Source organism: Vulpes lagopus, chromosome 2 (assembly GCF_018345385.1).
Source record: "Vulpes lagopus strain Blue_001 chromosome 2, ASM1834538v1, whole genome shotgun sequence".
Lineage (NCBI taxonomy): Eukaryota > Metazoa > Chordata > Mammalia > Carnivora > Canidae > Vulpes > Vulpes lagopus.
The window spans coordinates 53,202,996-53,222,617 of NC_054825.1; the positions used below are offsets into that span (position 1 = coordinate 53,202,996).

Genomic DNA, 19,622 nt, shown 5'->3' on the forward strand with positions numbered 1-19,622 from the left:
CTGCTTTTTAAGTATCTCATGCTTGAAATTTTGGACTTTTTGTTGGTTTTAAGCTGGAGGAAAGGTTAATGGGACCGCATGCAGAAAGGGACATGGGAGTCAGGCTAAAGAGGAGTGAACTGCTTTAGAGAATATGAGGTGATGAGGATCTGGAAGATCCTCAGGGGAGGGATGTAGCTTTACTGTTTTATGTCCTTGACAAGGAAAAGATTCGGTAAACACTTGCTGAAGGATTAGTGAGTCAGTATGGCAGCAGCTACCAGGGAAGGTAACGAAGTGGCGACAGATCCATCCTGGTACCTACTATGAGTCTCCTGATTCTCATCAGAAAAATTCTGGCAGATATACCTGGGGGTTTGGAAAGAGTCATTTGTCATCACACCATCAGAATTTAGCCCACAAGGGCCCCAGATACTATATGTCTAACCCCTTCAATGCACTATAAGCTCTTTAGAGTAATTTTTATTTAATATATTTTTTAAAAAGATTTATTTATTCTTGAGAGACACAGAGAGAGAAGCAGGGACACAGGCAGAAGGAGAAGCAGGCTCCCTGTGGGGAGCCTAATGTGGGACTTGATCCCAGGACCCCAGGATCACCACCTGAGCTGAAGGCAAGACATTCAACTACTGAGACACCCAGGCGCCCCTAGAGTAATTTAAATTAAATTTTAAATAGTCTGCTCTTCATAGAAGTGTTCACCATGCACAAGACTTTCTTCTGTGGGCATTAAAAAAAAAAGTAGGGATCCCTGGGTGGCGCAGCGGTTTGGCGCCTGCCTTTGGCCCAGGGCGCGATCCTGGAGACCCGGGATCGAATCCCACATCGGGCTCCCGGTGCATGGAGCCTGCTTCTCCCTCTGCCTGTGTCTCTGCCTCTCTCTCTCTCTGTGACTATCATAAATAAATAAGAATTAAAAAAAAAAAAGTGACTTCACTCTCAAAAAGTTCACTCTTTGGGATCTTGTCTGTTAGGTGAAGTGCCACGTATTTTATGTACTCTAGCTCAAGTCCTAATTCCAGTGAAGCTGGCTTTAGGAAGCTGTTCCTAAGCCAGAGCCTCCCAAAATAAGCCTGGAAAGCCTTTGCCTAGGACTTTGAAGAACATGACCATTAACTGAGAATAGAACTTAAACTGTTAATAGCAACAGGTGCCCGTTTAGTGATGACAGTATTGTGCATTTTCTGCTGTCTCTGTGAGATTGCCGGATAGCCAGAGACTAACTGGCACTGGCGTGGCTAGTCGTGTACAGCTGCACTCTATGCCCACAGGTATATGGCTCTGACTTATCTGTCTTAGTTTCCTCTTTGCAGGGAGGGTGATTCAGGACCATGTCGAAGCCACATCTTCCCTATATTTTGTCAAACACAGGGTCAGGAAGAAGTGACTGGCTGATTAAACTGAGGGACGTGGCTGACTTACTTAGCTCTATTGTTTTGCTTACTCTACTTACCTCTCCGTACTTCCCAGAATTTCTCTACCCTAGCTGCTATGCCCCTCTGTCCAAGTCTTATATTTTTAGATTTTTAAAAAGTTTTAATTCCAGTTAGTTAACATACAGTGTTATATTAGTTTCAGGTGTACAGTATTGTGGTTCAGCAATTCCATACATCACCCAGTGCTCATCGCAACAAGTTCCGTCCTTAATCCCCATCACCTATTTCACCCACTTCCCTACCGGCCTCCTCTCTGGTATCCATCAGTGTGTTCTCTATAAATAAGAGCCTATTTCTTTATTTCTCTCTTTCTCTTTTCCCCTTTGCTTGTTTTTTTATTTTTATTTTTTTAAGGATTTTTATTTATTTATTAATGATAGAGAGAGAGAGAGAGAGAGAGAGAGAGAGAGAGAGACAGGCAGAGGGAGAAGCAGGCTCCATGTAGGAAGCCTGATGTGGGACTCGATCCCGGGACTCCAGCATCACGCCCTGGGCCGAAGGCAAGCACTAAACCACTGAGCCACCCAGGGATCCCATTTTGTTTTTTAATTCCACATGAGTGAAATCATATGGTATTTGTCTTTGTCTGACGGACTTATTTCACTTAGCATTATATTCTTTAGCTCCATCCATGTCCTTGCAAATGGCAAGATTTCATTCTTTTTTTAATGGATGAAAAATGCTCCATTGTGTGTGGAGTATTTTCTCCTTTTCTATTCATCAGTCGATGTACATTTGGACTGCTTCCATATCTTGGCTATTGTAGATTATGCTGCTATAAGCATCGGGATGTATGTATCCCTTTGAATTAGTTTTTTTTTTTTTATTCTGGGGGGTAAATATCCAGGACTGTGATTAGTGGATCCTAGGGTAATTCTATTTTTAACTTTTTGAGGAACCTCTGTACTGTTTTCCAGGGTGGCTGCACCATTTTGCACTCCCACCAAGAGTGCATGAAGGTTCCTTTTTCTCCATATCCTTGCCAACACTTGTTGTTTCTTGGGTCCAAGCCTTTTTTTTTTTTTTTTATTTTAAAAAAATTTAAGAATTGATTTGTTTTAGGGAGAGAAAGAGAACACGGGGAGGGCCAGAGAGAGAATCTCAAGCCAACTCCACTGAGCATGGAACCTGACTCCGGGCTCAATCCTATGACCCTGAGATCACAAGCTAAGCCGAAACCAAGAGTTAGATGCTTAACCGACTGAGCCACTGAGGTACCCCTCTTGTGTCCAAGAGATGTTCTTTTAATGAGATGTTCTTTTTTTCCTTTGGAGGCCCTTCTCTCTCATCTCTCTTCCTCTCCTCCTCTAGTTTTCCTCAGTCCTTGAGTTCAGTGAAAATACCTCCTATTCCTCTGCAGCCTTCCCTGGGACTTGCCCTGGCCTCATCCATCTCTCCAGCTTCGAGGAGCCATAGAGCCCTTAGAGTCTGTGTCTCAGACGTAATTGCCCTGAGGTAGAAGGCTTCCTGGAGGTTCATTCTGTATCCTGTGCCAGACTGGGAACTCCTGGAGCACAGGGGCCGAGATTTATCTTCCTTAGTGTTGCCGCCACCTCTGGCATGGGGCCGGCCCACAGCAGGCAGTCAGCAGACGCCAGGGCTGGTGCGACCATAACCTGTGCTCAGCCAGCGCTGAGCCCCAAGGGCTTGAGTTTGTGTTGACCAGCCCAGAAGAAGGTAGAAATGCAGCATCATTTTCCTCACAGCCCTGCTCACACGACCTTCTTTGTTTTCTTGCCTGGAGGGGGGTGGAGCCGGGAACAGGCCAAGTGTGCAGAGCCCTTTGACATCTCAGCAGCTGGACAGAATGCCCGCTTGTTCTCCCTCTCGTGTGCCACAACTGCCCCACCTCACAGCTTCTTCCTGCCTTGGGGTTAGCCTGGTGGCCTCCTGGTGGCCTTCCTGCTCCTGCATCTCCGGAAGTGGCTGAGCCTGGTTCTGTGAACCCAAGCGGAGTGACTAAGTCCAGGGAGCTCTTCACCCTGTGCACAGGTACCAATCTCAGCTGAGGAGATGAAGAGGAGTCCTATTGCCCTAGAAGGTCCAGATCAGGGTTGTGGCATTCTTGGGGTTGCCTGAGGATAAGAGACATAGAAAGCCTCGTTTGGGTCATCCAGGCCAATAGTCCACACGGGGACTTTGGAGTAAAGAACCTGATTCAATGGGATCCCTGGGTGGCTCAGCAGTTTAGCACCTACCTTCAGCCCAGGGTGTGATCCTGGAGTCCTGGGATCGAGTCCCACGTCGGCTCCCTGCATGGAGCCTGCTTCTCCCTCTGCCTATGTCTCTGACCCTCTCTCTTTCTGTCTCTCCCTGTGTCTTTCATGAATAAATAAAATAAAAATCTTAAAAAAAAAAAAGGAACCTGATTCAAGTCCCACTTTGGCCACTAATATGTTGTGCCTTGGGCAAGGCACTATTCCCCGCTGGGCCATGTAGCATTTTGGTGGTGTGACAGGAACTTGAATGCAGGTCTCTTCACTCCAGGTCCTTGGCTCTTTATACTGTTGCACAGAAACACATATTCCTTTCAGTACCTGAGGTGATTTTAGGAATAGGGGCTTTCTTCCACAGGTGTGCTGTCAAGGGTCTACCCCCAAACCACAATTCTCCCACATTTCCTTCCTATAGGTATTTATTTTTTTTAAATTTATTTATTCATGAGAGAGAAAGAGAGAGAGAGGCAGAGATATAGGCAGAGGGAGAAGCAGGCTCCCCACAGGGGAGCCTGATGTGGAACTTGATCCCAGGACTCCAGGATCATGCCCTGAGGCAAAGGCAGCCGCTCAACCACTGAGCCACCCAGACGCCCCTCTATAGGCATTTCTCTTTAAGCCTCAGACTCCCTTGGGGGCTACCAGACAGTCTGTCTCCTTCGACAGCTGCAGGGAGATCCTCCCCAGAGGAGGAGGGTAAAGTGGAAATGCTTGAGTGCAGCAAGCGATGCCCTCCCACAGCTGGGCTCAATAACTGTTTGTCATATGAACGGATGAACGAATGCAGCAATGAATGAAAAACAACAAGAAACAGGAGAATTGATGATGCCACGATATTACCTTAATCATCACTGTAAGAGATCAGGCCACTCTTGGGAAGACCACCCTGTGAAATGGACCATCTCAGAGCAGCACCTGCCCACTTGGCAACAAAAGGCCTGATAAAATGGGACCTGTGCCCACCTGCCGTCTCTGCTGTTTCTCTGTGTCCAGGCATTCAATGAGAGGACAGTGAGAGAGAGTGCTGATGTGTGGGGTGGGCAGTGGCAGGGCGTGTGTGTGTGTGTGTGTGTCCAGGCTTTGGTTCTGGAGCTGCATGTGCTTAGACAAGTCCTTTTCCCCATACGGCCTCAATTTTCCCATCTCTAATATATATTTTTAAAGATTTGTTTATTTATTTGAGAGAGAGTGAGAGTGCACAAGATGAGAGGCAGAGAGATAGGGAAGGAGCATAGAGTGTAGAGCCTAGTGAGGGGCTCAGTCCCATGACCCTGAGATCATGACCTGAGCCAAAACCAAGAGTCAGACACTCAACCCACTATGCTACCCAGGCCACCCTCCCACACACTATCTCTAATATTTAAGTGTCTCATGACACTAGTCTCCTGTACTTTATGATTATATGAAGCATCCTTGCCAGGCTGGAGGCCACCTGCTTAGTTAGGGCAGGAGTCACTCACCTGATGCTGTGGCCTGTGGCACAGGAAAGCACCCAGTGCCACTGGGACTGCTGCTGCTGAGATTAGACAGGGACGTTTGGCACTGAGTCCATGCCCAGAGCCTGTTTTAGCAACACAGCTAGTAAATATTGACCCTGTGACATGAAAGTGGAAAGCAGAGATGACTATGTTAACTCACTCAGAGGTAAGAGTTCACCAAGTGCTGATAAGCTGAGATGTAGTTTTGCAATGTGGGAGTATGTCACTAACAAGTTGTTTAGGGTTGGGGAGAATGGAAAACAGGACAAGGAAGCCTTCGTGGGCAATCAACTGCTGCTTTCTTGTAGACACTGGCTGGCCTGTGTATTCATCTGTTCACTTTTAAATGAGTGGATACTTGCATCCTTGAGGCATATAGAGAAAAGAATGCAAGGAAATACACCAAAACATCCTCCACAATATTCTCTAAAGATGGTGAAATTGTCACTCATTTGGATTTTTCATATACTTTTCCTACTTTCCATAGTGTCTGCAATGATCACATATTACTTTTATAATTACAAAAGGGCGATGTGTTAGAAATGACATATTTTTCTTTGAAGAGTCTGAAGGAAATTTCCGAATCTCCCAAGTACCTCAGACCTTTGTGTTTTGCCTACTGAATAATATCCTGTGACAGATTTTTGGTCAAGTTGTTTCCATTAAAAAGTACTGATTTTATTTTATTTTATTTTTTTTTATTTTTATTTTTTTAAAAGTACTGATTTTAAAAAACTAATAACTTAGAACTGCCACACACACACACACACACACACACACACACACACACACATAAGAAACAAATGGTCCACAAAACATTCTTCTTTCCTTCTGAAGGTTTTACGATGTGTTGTTATCATTAACCAGTCTTTTACTATTAAACTTCTATGGCCAATTGACACAAACAGTTCTGAGATGGTTCTTCCACCACTGATTAAGAGTGGGGTGGCAGGTATTGCGGATAATATTCATTTAGCCTTCTGAGCCTTCTTCTGGGCAGACTTGGAGACCTGGCCAGCTCCAGCTACCTTCTTGTCCACTGCTTTGATGACACCCACAGCAACCATCTGTCTCATGCTACCAACAGCAAAATGGCCCAGAGGAGGATAGTCAGAGAAGCCCTCAACACACATAGGTTTGCCAGGAACCATATCAACAATGGCAGCGTCCTCAGATTTCAAGAACTTGGGACCATCTTCCAGCTTTTTTCCAGAATGACGATCTATCTTCTCCTTCAGCTCAGCAAATTTGCAAGCAATGTGAGCTGTGTGATGATCCAGCACAGGTGCATATCCAGCACTGATTTGGCCTTGATGGCTCAGGATAATCACCTGAGCTGTGAAGCTAGCTGCTTCCATTGGTGGGTCATTTTTGCTGTCACCAGCCACATTGCCATGACGAACATCTTTGACAGATGCATTCTTGGCATTGAAGCCCACATTGTCCCCAGGAAGAGCCTCACTCAGAGCTTCATGGTGCATTTCAACAGACTTGACTTCAGTTGTAACATTGACCGAAGCAGAGGTGACCACCATGCCAGGCTTAGGAATATCAGTCTCCACTTGGCCCACTGGGATAGAACCAATATGACCAATTTTGTAGATGTCCTGGAGAGGCAGATGCAAGGGCTTTATCAGTTGGATGAGTTGGTGGCAATCCAGAGCTTCAAGCAGTGTGGTTCCACTGGCATTTCCATCTTTACCAGTGACTTTCCATCCCTTGAACCAAGGCATGGTAAGCACTTGGCTCCAGCATGTTGTCACCATTCTAACCAGAAATAGGCACAAATGCTACTGTGTCGGGGTTGTAGCCAATTTTCTTAATGTAGATGTTGACTTCTTAACGATTTCCTCATATCTCTTTCTGGCTGTAGGGTGGCTCAGTGGAATCCATTTTATTAATACCAACAATTAGTTGTTTTACACCCACTGTGTAAGCCAGAAGGGCATGCTCACGAGTCTGCCCATTCCTGGAGATACCTGCTTTAAATTCACCAACACCAGCAGCAACAATGAGGACAGCACAGTCAGCCTGAGATGTGCCTGTAATCATGTTTTTGATAAAGACTGTGTCCTGGGGCATCAATGATGGTCACTTAATACTTGCTGGTCTCGAATTTCCACAGGGAGATATCAGTGGTGATACCATGTTCACATTCAGCTTTCAGTTTATCCAAGACCCAGGCATATTTGAAGGAGCCTTTTCCCATTTCATCAGCCTTCTTCACAAATTTTTCAATAGTTCTTTTGTTGATTCCACCACTTTTGTAGATCGGATGGCCAGTAGTGGTAGACTTGCCCAAATCTTAAATAAGTGGATACTTGCATCCTTGAGGCATATATCCAATGACAGCGATGTTGATGTGAGTCTTTTCCTTTCCCATTTTGGTTTAGGTTTAGCGGTGGTTTTCATGACACCTGTGTTCTGGTGGCAAACCTGTTGTGAAATAACAGGATATTTTTTTCCTAAGTAAACAAACACTGCTTTGAATGCTTTCTGTTTGCCAGCTCTATACACCCCAGTGATGAGGCCTGGGTTGGTCCAGAACTGGCAGATCTAAGAACAGGACACTCTGATGAGTGGTTATATGGGAGCCGAAGGTAACAGGAGCCAGGTATGGAGGGACTAGGCCTTAGAGTTTGGAGCATGGAGGTGGCACTGCCATTATTATAATAACTATTGCTAATTAAGCACCAACCATATAATAGGAGCCTTCCATGTATTATTACTAATTCTTACAAAACTGTGTGATAGGAATTAGTTACCTCTTAGGAGTGAGGAAACTAGGGCCAGGACAGTCACCTTTCCAAAGCTCCAGAGCCAGTCAGCAGCAGGCCTGGAGTCAAACCCACGTCTGCCTGACTGCATAGCATGTATTCTTCCCACAATGCCAGGCTGCCTATCAAGTGATTTAGGGTCTAGCACTAGAGAACAGAAACTTCCAAAGAGAGCATGAGCTAAGAAACAAGGTGCATGCAGCCTTCACCCAGGACTGAGGGTCTTTGGAGAAAGGGGCAGCCCCAAGTGTAAAACATGGGTGAATAGCTACAGGGAGGATCCTTATGAGTCAGCCCTGATCCCAGGACTGGGTGTGTCTGCCTCCTTGGCCCCGGGGTGACCCAAAGGAGCTGGTAGAGCCATGAGAACCATGAGATAGGTAGACCTCCTTTGAGGATACTTCTGGCCAGTCCAGAGGACCATTTATCTGCTGACTGCTTATGAGATTGGGGGGGTGGGGATGTATTTGCTGAGGAGAAAGGAATTGGAGCTCGAGGTATTGGCATCAAGGCCTATGAGTGAGGAGAAAGTGGTCTTTGGACCTTCTTTATGCCTGGTGAATGAAAACAACCACTAAAGGAATCTTATAGCGTTAATTTCTGAATCTGAGGCAGCGATTGCCTCTTTGGGCTCCTAGATCCAGTCCTCACAGCCCTTGGGACTGGTGCCCCACTTCCTCGCCCACTTCCCCTGGAAATCTCTCTGCCTGAGCACTGTAACTGGAAAATGCTCTGTATGCCCCCCTCATCCAGGAAGGCCTGCCTTCCGAGAATGAATATCTCAGAGTTGGACTTAATCTGTTAAAGTTGATTTCCTGTTTTTTTTTTTTTTTTTTTTTTTTTTTTTTTTAGTTTTCTTAGGAGAAAAGATATGTGTTTTAGAGGAGTGGCTGAATTGTGGTATGTGGTGTTTTTTAAAAAAACTATTTCTTTTTGTCCCAAGCAGACGAGTTGTTTGAAGCCCAGCAGCACCCATTATAGAAATGGCTTATCATGTGGTTCTCCAGAGTTGTGGGTAGAATATTTTTGGTTTCCTGGCAAAGCCATAGAGAACTTTGAAATTTGATGGAGAAGGGTTCAAAGCTGCCCAAATTGAAAGGAGCAGGGGTATTTGTGCTTTCCTCTCTCTGGCCTAGGAGTCTTTGTTCCTCTGAGGTTCACACCTGTGTTGAGTACCTGCTTTTGACATGATAATCATGGTAATTTCCTATGTTTGTATAGAGCTTTACAGTTTGCAAAGCATACTCACATACACCGTGTTTAGTTCTCATAGCTATATTTCTAGATCAGCAGAAGCAATGAGCTCTCTCTTTTACAGAAAACTGAGGCTCAGGCTGGGTTAAGTGACCTGGTCACACAGCTAGGAAGAGGCAGTGTCAGAAGTCAAGTCAAGGTTTCCTGACTCCAGACCAGGGGAGGCAGGGAGGTTTGTACCCAGTTAAGATGTGGACCTGCCATTGTCCTGAAATAGGCCCAGCACAGCCAACCTCCTTAGGCCTTAAGGTACAGTTTGGGGCTTTGCCTCTATGGCTTCTGTGGCTGCTGTCTTTGTTGGGTCTTCACATTCATCCTGTGAGGCAGCAGAATAGGTAGATGCTATTAGTCCCATTTTGCAGATGAGAAAAACAATGTTTTAAGAGGTGGGTGACTCAGTCGGTGTCATTTTTTTTTTTTTTTTTTTTTTTAGTTATTCATAAAACGAGTGTGTGTTGGGTGCCTCTTGGAGCTACATCGGGGGCTGTGGTCACAGCCAGTGCCTGGGGAAGGAGGGACTAAACAGAAGGAACACAGTAGATGCTCAGCAACTCTCTGCTCAGTGAGAGCCCTTGAGGGCAGCCCCTGGGTTGAGGCTGTCTTTGTATTCACCACAGCAATGAGAACAAGGTGGGCTCAGGCCAGTGTTCCACTTCATTATTCATGTGAATAATGGTGATAATTGTTACCACCTATTGCACTCCTGTTATCAAGCAGACCATGGGCTGGGCAGTTTACCGGTGCTATTTCTAATGGCCAGAGTAGCTCTGTGAGGTAGTAGGTGCTTGCTCCACTTTTCAGATGAGAAAACTGAGGCTCAGAGAGGTCAGTCACTCTAATTCCAACTCATCCTGGGATTAAACCCAGGTCTGTTTGTGGCACCTGGCTGGCTCACTCGGAAGAGCATACAACTCTTGATCTTGGGGTTGTGAGTTTGAGCCCACATTGGGTGTAGAGATTACTAAAAATAATTATAATAAAAAATAATTATTATAATAATAAAAAAACACAAAATCCAAGTGTGTTTGACTCCAAAGCCAGAATACTTTCCACTGAACTACACTGCCGATGATAATGGACTCTGAAAAAATCACTGGATGCTGCCACTTACTTTTGGGGGGCTCACTGATAAAGAGAATCCATTGTGGAGGGCCTGGGCTGGATGGACAAGACCACAGCACTGGACAGAGAACCAAGAGGCAGGGAGCCCCACTGTCATAGCCATACCTGATGGGAACATGCAAGCTCCTGTTCATGGCCCCTGTATCCAGCTGGCCTGAAGTCCTCAGGAGCCAGAGGCTGCCTTGTCTTGTGACCTCTGTTACACAAACACGAGTGACATCATCTCCTAGAACTCCCAAGACTCCCCAGCCTGTTTCCCTACCCCCTGCCCTGCTGTATTAGTTTTCTGGAGCCACCATAACAAATTGCCACAAACTAGGTGGTTTAAAACAACAGGTATTTATTTTCTCACAGTTGTGGAGACCAGAAGTCCAAAATCAAAGCGCTGACAGGGTTGCTTCCTTCTGGAGGCTCTCAGGGAGAATGGCTTCCCTGCCCCTCACCTAGCTTCTGGCGGCTGTCAGTAAGCCTTGGCATTCCCTTGCCTTGTGGCTGCATCTCTCTGCCTCTGTCTTCACATGGCCTTCTCCCCTGTGTGCCTCCATGTGTCCTCCTCTTTTGTCTGGTCTCCCTCTGCCTCATTCTTATCAGGACAACTGTCATTGGATTTAGGACCCACCCTGGTAACCCAGGGTGATCTCATCTCAAGATCCTTAAATTCATTACATCCTCAAAGACCTTCTTTCCAAATAGGGCCACAATCATATATTTTGGAAGTTAGGACATAGAATATCTTTTTAGGGACTACTATTAAACTCACTATACCTGCTGCCCCCTTTTCCTCTTGGAGTTGCCTGAGACCTTTGGGGTCAATGCTCTCATTGCAGGCTGGGTCTTGTGCTCATGCATTGCCTCTTCTCCCCAAGCAGCCCTTGAAGCAATGGTCGAGTGGGTCTTGGCCCCCAAAGACTGGCAATGGGAGGCTTTTGTATAAAATGCACATAGAGCACTGGCATTAGTTGCTTTTGAACTTCAGAGCAGTAATTCCCATCTGGAACATGCTGTCCTCCTGGTGTATGGCATAGGCAGGAGAGGGGATATTCTTGGCATGGCAGGGCCCCAGCGGTCACCATGCAGTGCCTTCTCCTGCCGCCTCACCCTGATTGACTACCCTGCAAAGATCTCTCCTTCTCTGGCCAGATCTCCTTATACCTTCTGGCTGCCTCTTCTTGGGATTTTTCCTTACTCCATGCCTCTTGCTTGTCTGGTAATTTCTTTTTCCTCCCCCACTGGTGGTGAGTCATGTTTTTATTTAATGGCGTTAACTTTTCTGGGGAATCAGGTCTGTTTTTTCCATTAGATGTAAGCTCCCATTATACTTTGCATGCAGTGTCTGATAAATAGCTGTTGGTGGCCCATTAGCTGCTCATCTGGCATCGGAAGGTGTGAACTGTGGGTTTCATCTAGGACCTGAGGTCTCTCCTTCAGAGACCTGAGGGCTGTAGGGAGAAATGAAAGCCCAGGAATCGGATGATTTATTTGTAAATATTGGGTGGCTGTGAACAAGTCACTCACTTCCTCAGTCCTCTTCTTCCTGTGGAAAACCAGAGTGTTGAGCTGTTAGATATTCTGTAAGGTCCTCTTCAGGTTGAACATTGTATGATATCCCAACAGCCCTCAGGTCTCTGAAGGATCACATCTGATAATGGCAGGCTCTGGCCAACATGAAAGTTCTCCTTGTGCCTGAGGTAGGTCAGAGACACCCAGTCCTCCACCTGCCACCCACAGCAGGGCTTCTCCTCAGGGAACCAAACGGCAGGTGGGGCCATGCATGCTTTTCTCTGTAAGGAGTCTTTGAGAGAACCCCACTTCCCTAGGGTCATGTTCTCTGGGACCCGGGAAGGCTATCATGGAGCCCAGTTAGAGGAAAATGAGGTGAATAAACAAACTTGACTTGTGTCACTGCCACGTCACAAGGACTTAGGCCACAGAGCCGCCCAGCCCAGAACCCTACCTGGAAGGTGTTTCTTTCTGGTGAAGCTGCCAGCCACACCCAAAGGAGGTTGGGATTTACTAAGTGAAATGACTAATTAGTCCAGAAGCAGGAGATTTCTATCTGGAACATGCATGCTTGCAATGGCATCATGATTTATTCATGTGAGGCTGGAACACTTGTAAGGGATTGGGCCCTTGCTTCCTGTGGTTTCCATGTGATGTGCAGCCAACTGTATTTTTCCAGAAGGGATAATTTCTCTAATCTAGCCTGCTTTCCCAGTCGCTGCCAGGAAGCCTCAATTGGTCACTTAATAACACCCTCTTTCCTGGGTCTGCACTTATTTTAGAAGGAATGCATTCTTATCTGGGGCTCAGTCCTTTTCTGGCAATGTAGGGGTTGGGCTAGATAGTATCTCAGGGCCTTCCACCCCTTAGGTTCTTTGCTTTTAAATTCTTGCCCCTTCCTGAAGCGAACCCTTCTGTTTTCCTGAGGTATTTGTGTCCATAGGGCTATTGAAGGTAATCAGAGACCTCTCAGCGGCTTGGAAACCTTGTGCCTGCCTTCATTTTTTTTTTTTTTTTCTAATTACTAAATCTCAAAGGCACCTAGTGGAATTTAAGCTGCTAGTTTCTGGTCTTTTAAGATTGCACAGATTCACTTTAGGTCCTCCAGCTTGCAGCTTCCAGCCCAAAATATCTCAGTAACAAAGAACAAAGTCTCAGCCCGTGGGGAGAGTTAAATCAGGCTTACTCCACCTCCATATTCCTCAGAGTGAGGGAGCTGGACCTGGTCTCACTTTTCAGGACATTTGCAGTGTTACTATGATTGCCTCCTGTGCTCTGGCTGTGGAAATGAGAGGCACCTTAATGATTTCGTTGCTACCTTGTGGATTGGCTCAGGGTGAGGATGGCAGGGGCCTCAGGTCTTCAGGGACTAGACTGTCAGGGGCTGTGTCAGGGTTTTGCATCTGTACGTTGTTCTTTTTTTGTCTATTTCACGGTATGATCACACTGAAGGTACAATTTGTATCCCATTTTCCCCAGTTGCATTACAATGTAAACATTTTTTTTGTCATTCCCTCAGTTATATATATATTGGCCCACGTGACATTCCAGATATAATTTCTAACATGATCATGTTTAACTTTTATAGTTGAAAAAAGAAAACTAGTCAATAAAAAAGAAAATCAAATAATGCGTTGGATATTTCCTGCCCCATCCTCCTGAACCTCTCTGGCCTCTCCTTAGAGGTGACCATTGTTAAGTTTCTATGTATCCTTCCAGAAATGATCTAAGCATATACAACCATATATATGCATAATCTGTAGTTTTTAGAATGTAGGTGGGATGAGAGGGACATATAGATGGGATCAGAATGTTGTTCTGCAATTTGATTTTAAATTTTGTGCTTTTTCCCAGATCTGTGTGTGTGTATGTGTGAGATAGAAAGGTTCTTTTTCACAGCTACTTGTACCACCTGTTATAGATGGACCATAATGAATTTAATTAGTGCCCTTGTTGGTAGACATTTGAGTTGTTACTGCAATGAGCATCCTTGTACATCTGCGTATCTGCATGTAGCATTTACTCACCTTCTAACTACCAAGCATGATTTCAGGCACTGTGGATTCTGCAGTAAATAAGACAAACTCTTGTGCCACATTTGTACTGGTATAATTGTAAGATAAATTCAAAGCAGAATTTTTGGCAGATTGATTTATTACATTTATTGAATGCATCTAAGCCACATAGAATATAGGCATACCTCATTTTATCCTGCTTTGCTTTATTACGTTTTGTTTTTACAGATTGAAGGTCTGTAGCAACCCTACATTGAACAAGTCTTTTGGCACCATTTTTCTAACACCATTTGATCATTTTGTGGCTCTGTCACATTTTGGTAACTCTTGCATTATTTCAAACTTTTTCATTATTATATTTGCTATGGTGATCTGTGTGGTCAGTGATTATGACTCACTGAAAGGTCAAGTGGTAGTTAGCAGTTTTTAGCAATTAAGCATTTTTCATTGAGGTATATATATATATATTTTTAAAGATTTTATTTATTCATTCATGATAGGCATAGAGAGAGAGAGTGAGAGAGGCAGAGACACAGGCAGAGGGAGAAGCAGGCTCCATGCAGGGAGCCTGATGTGGGACTCGATCCCAGGACTCCAGGATCATGCCCCAGGCCAAAGGCAGGCGCTAAACCGCTAAGCCACCCAGGGATCCCCTATATATTGTTTTTTAAGGTATAATGCTATTGCATAGTTAATAGACTACAGTATATTATAAACATAACTTAAAAAAAGATTTTATTTATTTATTTGATAGAGTGAGAGTGCATGTGTGAGAACGAGAGAGAGAGAGAGAGAGAGAGAGAGAGAGAGAGAGAGAAAGAGAGAGCAGGCTCCTCAGCAGGGAGCCTGATGCAGGACTTGATCTTAGGACCCTGAGATCATGACCAGAGCCAAAGGCAGAAGCTAAACTGACTGAGCCGTCCAGGCGTCCCTGGTGTGAACATAACTTTTATATGCATTGGGAAATTGAAAAATTCATTTGATTTGCTTTATTGTGATATTTGCTTTACTGCAGTGGTTTTAGAATTGAATCCGCAATATCTCTGAGGTGTGCCTGTATTTTGTTGAATGATAAATCAGTGGCAGCCTGAAACTTTCTCCACCTGCCCTTGCTCCTGGCCACATTATCATCATCCTCTCCCCAGCTCTCAGTGGCTAAAGGGCCATTTAGTGAGGCTTCAGAAAGGTCATTAACAGCATTCATGTGGGGTGTGAGTGGTGACTATAATGTGTTTGTTAGCACTTTTAAGGTTCCTTAGTGTACAGCTTTGCAGTGTGTCCTCACAACTATGTAGGAAAGTCAGAGTGACAGGTGTGCGCTTTACAGAAGGAACTGGGGCACAGAGAGATAAGGTGGAGCTAAGGTTGGTGATGGGGCTCTTGGCTCCCCACGAAGCTGGCTGGGGGCAAGGCTGGGATGAGGACCCAGGAATAGGGGCTCTGCTTCCTGGGCCTCTTAAGGGGTCCTGAGTCTCTGCTCTTTAAAGCATGTTAGGGGTACCTGGCAGGCTTAGTCAGTGGACCCCATGACTCTTGATCTCGGGGTTGTGAGTTCGAATCCCAAGTTGGGTGTAGAGATTACTTAAAAATAAAATACTTTAAAAAAATCAATTAAATAATTTTAAAACTGGAAGATTAAGTTAGTTTTTACTTTTCACTTACTATGTGGAGATAGGGTTTTAAACGACTTGCATTTCATGAATTTACTTAGAGCTGTGCTGTTACAGTGCAGTAGCCAGCAGCTATGTATGTCTATTTAAATTCAAATGTAAAGTAATTAAAATTAAATAAAATTACAAACAAATTTCTCGGGCATAGTGGCCACATTTCAGGTGCTCAGTAGGCCCGTGTGGCTAGGAGCTACCACGTTGGACAGCACACTTACAGAACATTTCCATCATCCGCAGCCCTGGCATAGAGTGTCAATAAGGCTGGAGCATCATTTTCTTCTGAACACTTGGCTGTTTGTGGGAGTTTTCGAGATCATCTTCACTTTCCAGCTGTATAGGGAAAAGGAGACTCACAGATGGGAAGCAATTAGCTACCCACAGTCACACTGCTAGGGGTGCAAAGCTACTGATTGAGCCAGCCCTCCTCCTGTGTTTCCTCCTCTCCAATATGCTCCATTTTTACTGAGGATCCCTTCATTTTATGGCTTCATATTTTCCCTTGCCCTGATTACTTGCTGAGCCTAAGGGCCCAGATCAGGTGCCCTCTGCCAAGTAGCCCTGAGTATCTGTTCTCGCTCTGTTCCCAAGACCAGGAGACCACAGAGCAAGTCAGCCACCTCTACAAGGTGATGCTATGCCTTGTATATTCTTCCCCAAAACTGCAGTCCTCCTCTTGAACCCTCTTCTGATGGATGGGGTCAGGACAAGCATCCACAGTTTATGAACAAGATTGCAGGAAGCTGGGCTGCTGCTGTGCACACAACCCCATGCCTCCCAGTGATCTGCCCTTGGACAGGTGCTGAAGAATGAGAGCATGTAAAGCTTGTCTTCATGGATGGAATATAACTGGAGATGCCAGGAGACTGACCCAGTGTTTTCAGAGGTGGGGGCAGGTATCCAAAGTAGAGACCACAGCCTTTGGTAGGGTCTTAGAATGATTCAAGTGCAAACTGCAAATCAAGATGATTGAGAAGGCAGCCAGTGTAGCCTTTGTCTCCAGTTGTCCTCTGGAGTTAGGGAATGATGAGAAACCACTGGTCAAAACTGAGAAGCTGGGGCATCTGGGTGGTACAGCCATTTAGGTGTTGGACTCTTGGTTTTGGCTCAGGTCATGATCTCAGGGTCGTGGGATGGAGCCCTGTATTGAGCTCTGCGCTCAGAGTGGAGTCTGCTTCGGATTTTCTCTTCTTCTCCCTCTCACTCTCTCTCAAATAAATAAATAAAATCTTTAAAAAGGAAACAAAACAAAAAAACCCACCTGAGAGACAAATGGGGAACATGGTCACCCTGGAAGGGTCATGAATGCATATACCCAGTGCCTCATAAATTTTATCCTCTACTCCTGCTCCTGGAAACTACCATTTAGTTGGGAAAATTGGCAGAGAGTACTGAGAAGCTGATAATTGTTATTGCTGGTACTAGTAGCAAGTAGTAGTACTGCTGTTACTACTAGGGCTGGGTATTAGTACTAACTATTAATAATAGTTATCAACTGCTCAGTACTCTCTGCCAATTTTCCCAACTGCAGTTTTCAATTTTAGTGGCAGTAGAGATAATAGGAAACAGGAAGACAGGAGCTAAAAATCACATCCATACACAGTTTTTAGAGACGGGAGGAAGTGCTCTTTCTGATATACCAGAATATTCCTCTTAAGTGTTTGCACTAGTGGTTCTCAAACGTTGGTGGATGTTGGAATCCCCTGGGGGGCTTGTTAAACCACAGATGCTAGGCCTGACTCCCAGAATTCCTGATTCAGGAGGTCTGGGGTAGGGCTTGAGAGTTTGCATTTCTAACAAATTTCTAGGTGGTGCGGAAGCTACTGGGCACCATCAGGAGCTAGAGAGGACTCTGCTGTTTTAATGGCATAGATTTAAGTTTCTAAGCCCCTTTTGAGAAATCCTCCTACTCATGCTCCAGTTGTGCAGCTGCCTAGAACCAGTCTCTGTACCACCCGGAAAACAAAACAAAACAAAACAAACAACCAAACAAAAAAACCTATTTTCATTACTAACCACAGCTATATTGCAGATTTTGAGATGTAACCACCAATATGGTTTGCAGATGTATTGAGCTTCTACAATGTGCCTGTCTTAACAATGGGTGTGGTGGGTCACACTGATGAAGTGTAACCCTGCCCTGCCCTTAAGAAGATTAATCTAGTTTGAGAGTGGGAAAAAGACAAACACGGAAAGAAAGGGGTACAAAAAGATTATTAGATGTACTCAGCTTTGGAGCTGACACATCCAGAGGCGAGGATCCCTGGGGGTTGGCATGGTCAGGGAAGGCCTCAGGAGGAGTTGGAACTTGATTTTAAACAGAGGTGGGAGTTGAGTAGGTAGGAGATATCTCAGGATAGGCAAACAGGGCTAGTTGGAGCCTGGAGGTGGGAATGAGTGTGTTGGGCTGTGCCTGCTGGGAAGCTAGAGGATAATTGGGTGGGTCGAATGGGGCCAGGTGATGAAAGGGCCCTGGGGCCTGGCCAAGGCATTCAGGCTTGATGGGAAGGGGTAAACAGGTAAAGCAGAGGAGAATGAAATGATATCAGCATTTCAGGAAGATGGACATGGAGGGTGTGTGGGTGGAGGATTGTGGGCAGGAATGCTGATCAGGAGGTGGCACAAAGTGTATCTGTGTGCAACAGTCTCACTCAAGATAGTGGCAGGTATGAAGAGAGATTAGTCAATTCCATTCAGAAAACATGTACTGTAGACCTACTGTGTGTCCAGCGCTGTATCGGGTGCCTGTGGGTACAAGGATGAGTGATTCCTGGCTCTGCCTGAGGACTTCAGTCTCCTGAGGAAGAAGCATATATAAAGAGAGAATTCCAGTAAAATGTGCTGAATGCCATGAGAGGGACACAAGGAACATTTTGAAGGAAAGATCAGTAGTGACTGAATAAATTCTGGCTGACTCTCCTGTGCCCCTTTTGATCTTATGTTTGCAGACTACAAACGGGGTCCTGCCTTTTCCCCTTGTTGCCTGTAAGGCTGTTGGTGACCTTGCGGCTCAGTGGCCTGTGCTGATTCCCCAGGGAATTCACCCCTGACTGGATAATTATAGTGCTCTGCTGTGCTGCTTGGTGGGGGGGTGTCCATTCAAGTGTTTAGTTTCTCTCTTTCTCTCCCTCCCTCTCTCTCTCTCTCTCTCTTTTTTTTTTACTGTTAAAACAACACAGGAAATTTTTAAAGGAAAGTTTTCATTTGGCTATTCATCATCCCAGCACATTTTTGCACCCATATTCGCTACTATGTTTTGGTCACACAAGTGTATTTAAAACAAAACAAAAACGGAAATCAAACTGTACATGCCATTTGCACATGTTTAGTTAACATTTTTATAATACACGGTGATCCTATTTATCACGTTCATGTTGCTGTACTCTACGGCAGTTCCTTAGCTGAAGATGTTTTATTTCCAGCTTTTCCTTGTGTATGGAGCTGTTTCTTCTTTCGAAGTCTCTCCATAGGTCATTCCCAAAGGGCACTCACTGTACTTGGACTCAGATCATCTGATTTTTGGGTTCCAGGTCTGTGGCTAGTTAGCTATCTCTTTAAGCTTCAACTTCCTGGTCTATGAAAAGGGAGATAATAGTGACTGTACAGGATTTTGAGATGAGACCCAGGATGGATGTACGTGGAAGGGTTTTATACCTCTTTAGGCACAGTTGACATCACCCAGTAAAAGGATGTGAGTATTTTTATATTTCCTTCTTTTTTTAAAAAAAAAACTCTTTAAGTAAAATAATTCACCTACCCTTTATAGTTACACAATTTAATGGCTTTTAGTATATTCAGAGTTGCACATCATCATTACAATCAATTTTAGAACATTTTATCACCCTGAAATAGAAACCTTATTCCCGTTAACAGTCATTCCCCATGTCCCCCAATCCCTCTAGCCCTATACAACCATGAATCTAATTTTATCTCTGTGGATTTGCCTATGCTGGTCGTTTTATATAAGTGGAATCATACAATATGTGGTGTTTATGACTGGTTTCTTTCACTTATCATAATGTTTTTTAATATTCATCCATGTTCAGCATGCATCAAAAACTTCATTCCTTTTAATTACCAAATAATATTCCTTTGTATGGATATAGCAAATTTTCACTTATCCATGTGTCAGTTGATGGTCATTTAGATTGTATCAT

General features: G+C 44.8%; 1 protein-coding gene and 1 pseudogene across 5 annotated transcripts in view; one reads left to right on the top strand and one right to left on the bottom strand.

Annotated features, from left to right (window-relative positions):
* The window catches only part of DAPK2 (death associated protein kinase 2), a 126,553-nt gene that overhangs the window by 24,920 nt on the left and 82,011 nt on the right, over positions 1-19,622 (top strand). The gene's annotated exons all lie outside the window — the stretch shown is intronic.
* Positions 6,099-7,513, bottom strand: LOC121484329 (annotated as a pseudogene).